We start from the raw sequence: 6,899 nt of genomic DNA, 5'->3' as shown, positions 1-6,899 counted from the left end.
ATATATATATATATATATATATATATATATATATATGTATATATATATATATATATATATATATATATATGGGCACTACATTTGTATTTAAACTGTTTGACATTAAATATTGGAATATGCTTACAAAATTGTGTGCATTCATTGTGCTTTTGTTATATTTGTTTTAATTCCAAGAGGTCAGATTGTAAAGGATGGCTTAAAGAAGTTTATGCTTGTAGACCATTGCATAGAAAAAGGATTCTCTTTCAAATATATTTATTATGCATCAGTTTAACCACACAAAGAAGACTTTCATTTTAAAATGTGAGTTTTATTATTTAATTAGAATAAATAAATATTTAGCCTATATTTAGAATAAATAATATTTAATATTTATTATAATAAATATAATATTTAGCCTAAATATTAATTCTTTAAGGAATCTACCCCTTCAGTTGAACCGGATGAGATGTGATATAATTTACCATAAATGGACAAGTAAGTGTGACGCCTCTGTTCAGCTGGGTTGTCATTGGCTGTGACTTTATCGCAGAACGCGCTGTGATTGGACTATTTGTTTTAACTTATATAAAACGGCGTTTCATGTTACAAAGTATGTTTTGGTGTTATTACGTCAGTAATACGTTAAGCTAACTATAAAGTGTCGCTATGTTCTGAGAAATGACTCCTTTACTGAGAACCCAACCCTAACCCTAAGCATTTCTGCACACTTCTATGAACTACAGCGCCATGTTTCCCATTGCATTGATACAATGACAGATATATGGGTAATGTAGTTTAAAAATTTCATAATGAAACAATAAATGTTAAGTAAATAACATATTTAATGGACAACTGGATATTAAAATATGTTCATTGTGTAAACCTTTATGACATATATGAGGGCCCAGCTGAAATTGTATATTTTACTGTGAGCACTTTTAAAAAAACCTTTATGGCAGCTTTCCATATATGTCTGAAAACTGTGGCCAACATTATTTAGTAAACATTGCATATGCAGTTGTCCTGCCAATTTTCTCTGTGATACGCTAACCAGACTTTGAGTTAAAGCCATTTGAAATATGCTTTTTTTTTGCTCTTCAAGGGGCCACTACTGGGTCCCTGGAGGTATAAGGGCAGTACAACATACACAGATCTATTCTCCTCATCACGGACAACAAACTTTGAGTCACATTTAAATATCAGAGTATTTTGTCTTTTCTATTCTAACGTCATGCTTGTGTATAGGTTTTGATATTGTAAGACCATCTGATGAAATACAGAAATATTTGAAAGAAATGTTGTAAAATAATAATTATTAAGTTTTCTTTTCTTTTATGGATAAACACTAATAAATATAATGGATGAACCTGCAACAACTTGCCATTATCCACTTTCCAGAGTAAACAAAAACTATTTATATTATTTACACTTCATTATTACTATTAAATATAGGACCATGCACCATTAAGTAAAATAACAAGAGACATTGTCACAATTTCATCTACACCCTCTTCACGTACCTGGCATCGAAAATGTGCATGCTTTAATTTTTATTGCAGTAGTAGATGTACCAGAATGATCAACATGGATCATCTTCAGTTAAGCTTGAAGTGTTTGTAATCCTTCCCTTTATTTCACTGAAAACTGACATACTTGTCACAGCATGCAAGTATATACAACTTTTTGGAGCATTGTACCAAATATAATATAACCAGATAAAAAATGTTTACTTCTCAAGTAAAAATATTCTTGGTAATTAATTAGATAACCTAAATAAACTTGTTGAATGTGTATTTACTGTACCAAACACCATACACAATACTCACCATACTTTATCACTCAACACTTTATTGGAGGATACAGTATACAGTTGATAAAGTAGAATAAAGTCAAATTAGATTCAAGATAAATAAAAATGGGTTTTAAAAAACACATTAACATCATATTAATCCATTCACAGCTGCTGAAGCCACACAAATGAGTGCCACATAATCCCATCCAGTCAACTATGATACAGAAAACAGATTTGATATAGTGTTGGAAAATAATGATTCATTATTACAACTAGACTGGTTTCTGTCTCTTCCCTCTATCATGTTCATGTTCTTCTTCTTCTAAACAGTTCGCCCACTTGTACCCTACAGTATAATCAATGTACAGATGATGTGATCACTGATGTTGTGTAGCCTTTTCTCAACCAGAGGAAGAAGTCGTATAATCCGGCGTTCTCCAGTCCTGGTCTAAAAGTAAAACAACAAACACAATTCATATTAAGTTTAATGTACAGTCAGGTTAACCTATGTTCTTCAGTAAACTCTCCACCTCAAAATGGGCAGAAATGCCAATTCCTGATTTAAATTTACAAAGCAGCAGTCAGTACATAAAATAATATACACATTGAAGCATTATGTATAATATTTCAGCCCATAATATTAGCCAAGTACTGAACAAAAACTAATTTACCCATATCAACAGCAACCTTTTAAACAGTAGATCTTTTAGAAAGAACTAACCAGATATTTCAAAGAACATTTACTATTTGATTCCTAATATGTCCCAACTCATTATCTTCTAAAGCTACCCAGAACCATCCATGGTCTACAAAACAATGGAGAAATACATGGAGTTTATAACAACTAAATGCTTTTTCCCACACTTGTCTACTTTTATCTAAGACGAAAAGACGGTGCAGTTTTTAAGAACTGAAGGCCAAAAGTGTAATAATAATTGTATCAAAAAGGGAAAACAAATATTTACCATTTTAAATAAATCCAAGATACAGAACCTCATTTGCTTATTTTAGGAGTTATTAAAATATTTAGACATGAATAATGGTACGTATTTTATCAGAGTAGAAAGAATGATCACTGTTGAAATGAATAGTCCTTTGAGAGATCAACATCAAATTTTGTACTACATATTACAGCATTGCTTCAATACAAGACATACCAATGGACTTGCGCACTTTTCTGTCTTCTTCGGGCACAAGATGTCCATCTTCCTTCCTCACCCTAAACAAAGGACTTATTTTCTTAGCTTGCTTCGATATAAGGTCTGGTCTTTCTTCTCTTCTGTAAAACAAGAAAGTATCATTTACTCTGTGCAAATACTATTGTTTTTAAAACATATAAATTAAGACAGTTAAAAGTATGTAATAGCAAGCTATATCATAAGAATTTGTTTGAAAATGTAGATAACTCATTTGATTTTGTGATCACATAAATTATTTACATGCAAACGGGACGTTATAAACAGTGCAACTGATCTGATTAAGAAAAAATAATTGAATATCTGATGTCATGTGACCGAAGTGGCTTTTTGAGGCTTTTGCATCTGAACTCTTCATATACAAATACAGCTCTGGAAAAAAAATTAAGAGACCACTTAACATTTAGAAATCCATGTTAAGTGGTCTCTTCATTTTTTTCAGAGCTATATGTACGAGAATCATACGAATTTGACAACTTGTTAAATCTTGTGAATTATTAAGACTTCGGGAATATGTTCTTAATGATTGAGATATGGGATTTGTAAGAATAAGTAACAACAAATGCTAAATAAAATGTTTGACAAAGGGTTCAAACCAACACATACATACCATTACAAATATTTGCTGTTGCAGCTTTTGGTTTTCTCCGTTACTTCTCCACAAACAAGAATGGGTTGACTGAGTCCGAGAGGCCCTTTTGGTCTTTTCAGGTAAAAAAAAAAAAAAAAGAAAGAGAGAAAAAAGTCATAATATATAATATATAGCATTATAAAGTATACTATTTAAATAACAATATTTGGATTTTACATTAAAATGCATTTAAAGCATGGTAATTGTTGTGGCTACTGTTTATTTACAACAAATATCACATTAAAAATAGCAATTGTTGTGGTTACTGTTTATTTACAACAAATATCACATTAAAACTACCAATACTGTGGTAAACGCATGACAAGTGTTTTTTTTTTTAATTTTTTTTTTTATTGTGCTTCTACTACAAATGCCACGTTGGAACTACACTAGTAATTATTATTAAATATTAACAAATGTTTAAAGGTCTATAGCACGTCACGTGACAGTGTTTAATCACCCTATTAGCAAGGTGTGTTTATTTAGAAAGCAAAGAAATGCAAAGCCTCAGTGGAGATGATGACAGATACAATGCAGTGACTGAACATGATCGATAACGACAAGCAGAAAATACTTTATATCAAATATTAGGACATAATATGTATGACTACTCACCAACATGTGGCACACGTGATCTGATGCCAAACATCGCGATGTGTTCTGAATGAGACTTCTTCAGCGCGATTTCATACCGATAGAATTGCCGTCTAATGTTGACGCCAAAGGTTTCCCACTGAAAGCAATTGGGTTCCCAGTTCGTCCATCGCGTGACGCCGAGGGGTCTACCTGTGGCGTCTTCAGTGTGACGCCGGGGCGCGCGCGGCGCGCGGCGCGCGGCGCGGATAGAGACGGTGATTGCTTTTGGGTCTTTTCTTCACACAATTCAATCGTTTGGCCTCGGAATAGTTGGACTTTTTCAATAAAGTGTGCCTGTTGTCTGTTACAGTCTGTGTTTTATATCATATAATACGCAAATGGGTAGGTTTAGGGCGGGGTGGGGTTTGACTGCTGTTTCAAACGTGTATCATAGCGTAAATAAATGTAAATACAATTGTGCTGGCTGATTAAATTGAGAATCACACTCCAACATGTCATAATGTAAAAATTATAACCCAATATATTCCATCATAACGATAACATTCACATGCCCAACACGTCTGTTTATGACGTCCTAGGTTTCTCATTGAAATCAGTGGATTACCCAGTACGTCGAAAAATGGCGATTTAGGGGTACCCTGTGCGTCAACAGCTGACGTCAGGGTCCCTTGACCGTTCGGCAACATTTGACGAGTAGGGGTGAGACTGTGTTGCCAAAACACAACCGCGCTAGCTTCGAAGTCTGAAGTAGTGCTTTGACAGGCATGTAGGAGATATGGCAGTACGATGCAACGCTCGTTCCCCCTTCAGGGCACTGAGGTTACAGTCGTAACCGAGGCGTTCCCTTTCAGGGGAACTCCCGTTGCATCGAAAGACGCTTATGGGAACGTCATACCAACGCCACCATAGCGAGACGTGCCTGTCCAGTGTGCAGAAAACAGCACTTAGAGAGACAAGACCCCAGACCCTGGAGTAGAGTCTAGGTCCAGAGAGTAAAACCTAACGAATGTGTGCGGTGAGGACCAGCCCGCCGCATCACAAACGTCTTGAAGGGCCACTCCTGAAATAAGAGCCTTAGAGGCCGCCATACTCCTCGTAGAGTGAGACCGGACGGCCAAGGGGGAAGGCCGTCCGACCGACTCATAAGCCAGTGAGATAGTCTCAACCACCCACTTGCTCATTCTTTGCTTAGATGCCGGTGCTCCCCTGTTTGGGGGCCCAAAGCACACAAACAGTTGGTCAGTCTTACGCCACAAGGCAGCTCTGTGGACGTAAGCATCTAAAGCCCTAACTGGGCAAAGCAAATTACTGTTCTCCTGGTCCGGATTGAGAAAAGGTGGAGGGCAGAAGGCCTGCAGTACAATAGATCTAGCTACATGAGTAGGGACCTTAGGAACATAACCTGGCCTAGGATGAAGGAAGGCCTTGACCATGCCAGGTGCAAATTCCAAGCACGAGGGTGCCACTGACAGAGCTTGAAGATCTCCTATCCTTTTAAGAGAAGAAATAGCGAGAAGGAATAACGCCTTTAACGTAACAAACTTGTCTTGAACCTCCTCCAAAGGCTCAAAGGGAGCCTGGGAGAGGCCCTGGAGGACCGTTCCCAGGTCCCAAGCCGGCACCCTAGTGCGAACTACAGGCCTCAGCCTAAGAGTACCACGAAGGAAACGAGACACCAGTGGATCTTTACCCACCGACATACCACCCAGAGGAGTGTGGTAAGCACCAATAGCCGCCACGTACACCTTTAAGGTGGAGGGGGAAAGACCTGCATCAAACCGTTCCTGCAGGAACTCCAACACTGTACCCAGAGGGCAGTGAACTGGATCCTGGTGACGGTTCCTACACCAGGAAGTGAACACCGTCCACTTCAGGGCATAGAGCTTCCTCGTGGAGGGAGCCCTAGAGTGCAGAATGGTCTCTACCACATTGGTAGAGAGACCCGAACTCATGAGCTGGGCCCCTTCAGCGGCCACGCCCACAGGTTCCATAATTCTGGACGGGGATGAAATATTGATCCCCCTGCTTGGGACAGGAGGTCCCTCCTGACTGGCAACTGAAGTGGATGCCCATCGAGGAGAGACACTATATTGGGGAACCAAACCCTGCCCGGCCAACGCGGGGCTACTAGAATAAGGCGCACCTGGTCCCTGCGAATTATCTCTAGAACTTCCGGGAGTAGAGCGACCGGGGGAAAAGCATACAGACGCAGCCTCGGCCACGCCTGTACCATGGCATCCACCCCCAGCGGAGCTGGATGCGTGAGGGAAAACCAGAGTGGACAGTGAGACGTCTCTCGAGACGCAAACAGATCCACTTGGGCCTGGCCAAACTCTCTCCAAATCTGCTCCACCACGTCGGGGTGGAGCCTCCATTCCCCGGGCCTCAACCCCTGTCTCGACAGTGTGTCCGCTCCTATATTCTGGACCCCAGGAATATAAGCCGCTCTGATAGAGAGAAACTTCCCCTGAGACCATAGGAGGATCTGGCGTGCCAGCTTGCATAGCGGACGTGAACGCAGACCCCCCTGGTGATTCATATAGGCTACCACTGCCGTGTTGTCCGTGCGGACTAGCACGTGCTGGCCCCTGAGGTCTGTGAGGAAATTCCTGAGGGCAAGAAAGACCGCCAACATCTCCAGGCGATTGATGTGCCATGAGAGATGACGGTCCCCCCACAGACCTTGATTTGAGCGACCCTC

At 39.5% G+C, this 6,899-nt stretch overlaps 1 long non-coding RNA gene across 1 annotated transcript; it reads right to left on the bottom strand.

Annotated features, from left to right (window-relative positions):
* Positions 1-1,806: 1,806 nt before the first annotated feature.
* On the bottom strand, positions 1,807-4,907 carry LOC137093676 (uncharacterized). Its single transcript, XR_010908541.1, has 4 exons — positions 4,217-4,907; positions 3,581-3,673; positions 2,932-3,053; positions 1,807-2,222 (listed from the first exon to the last, which is right to left on the bottom strand). It is a non-coding gene; the product is annotated as an uncharacterized lncRNA (long non-coding RNA).
* Positions 4,908-6,899: the final 1,992 nt, after the last annotated feature.

The sequence above is a fragment of the Pseudorasbora parva genome, chromosome 12, assembly GCF_024679245.1.
Source record: "Pseudorasbora parva isolate DD20220531a chromosome 12, ASM2467924v1, whole genome shotgun sequence".
NCBI lineage: Eukaryota > Metazoa > Chordata > Actinopteri > Cypriniformes > Gobionidae > Pseudorasbora > Pseudorasbora parva.
The sequence above is the reverse complement of the archived record's forward strand: the minus strand, read 5'-3'. Positions and strand labels throughout refer to the sequence as shown.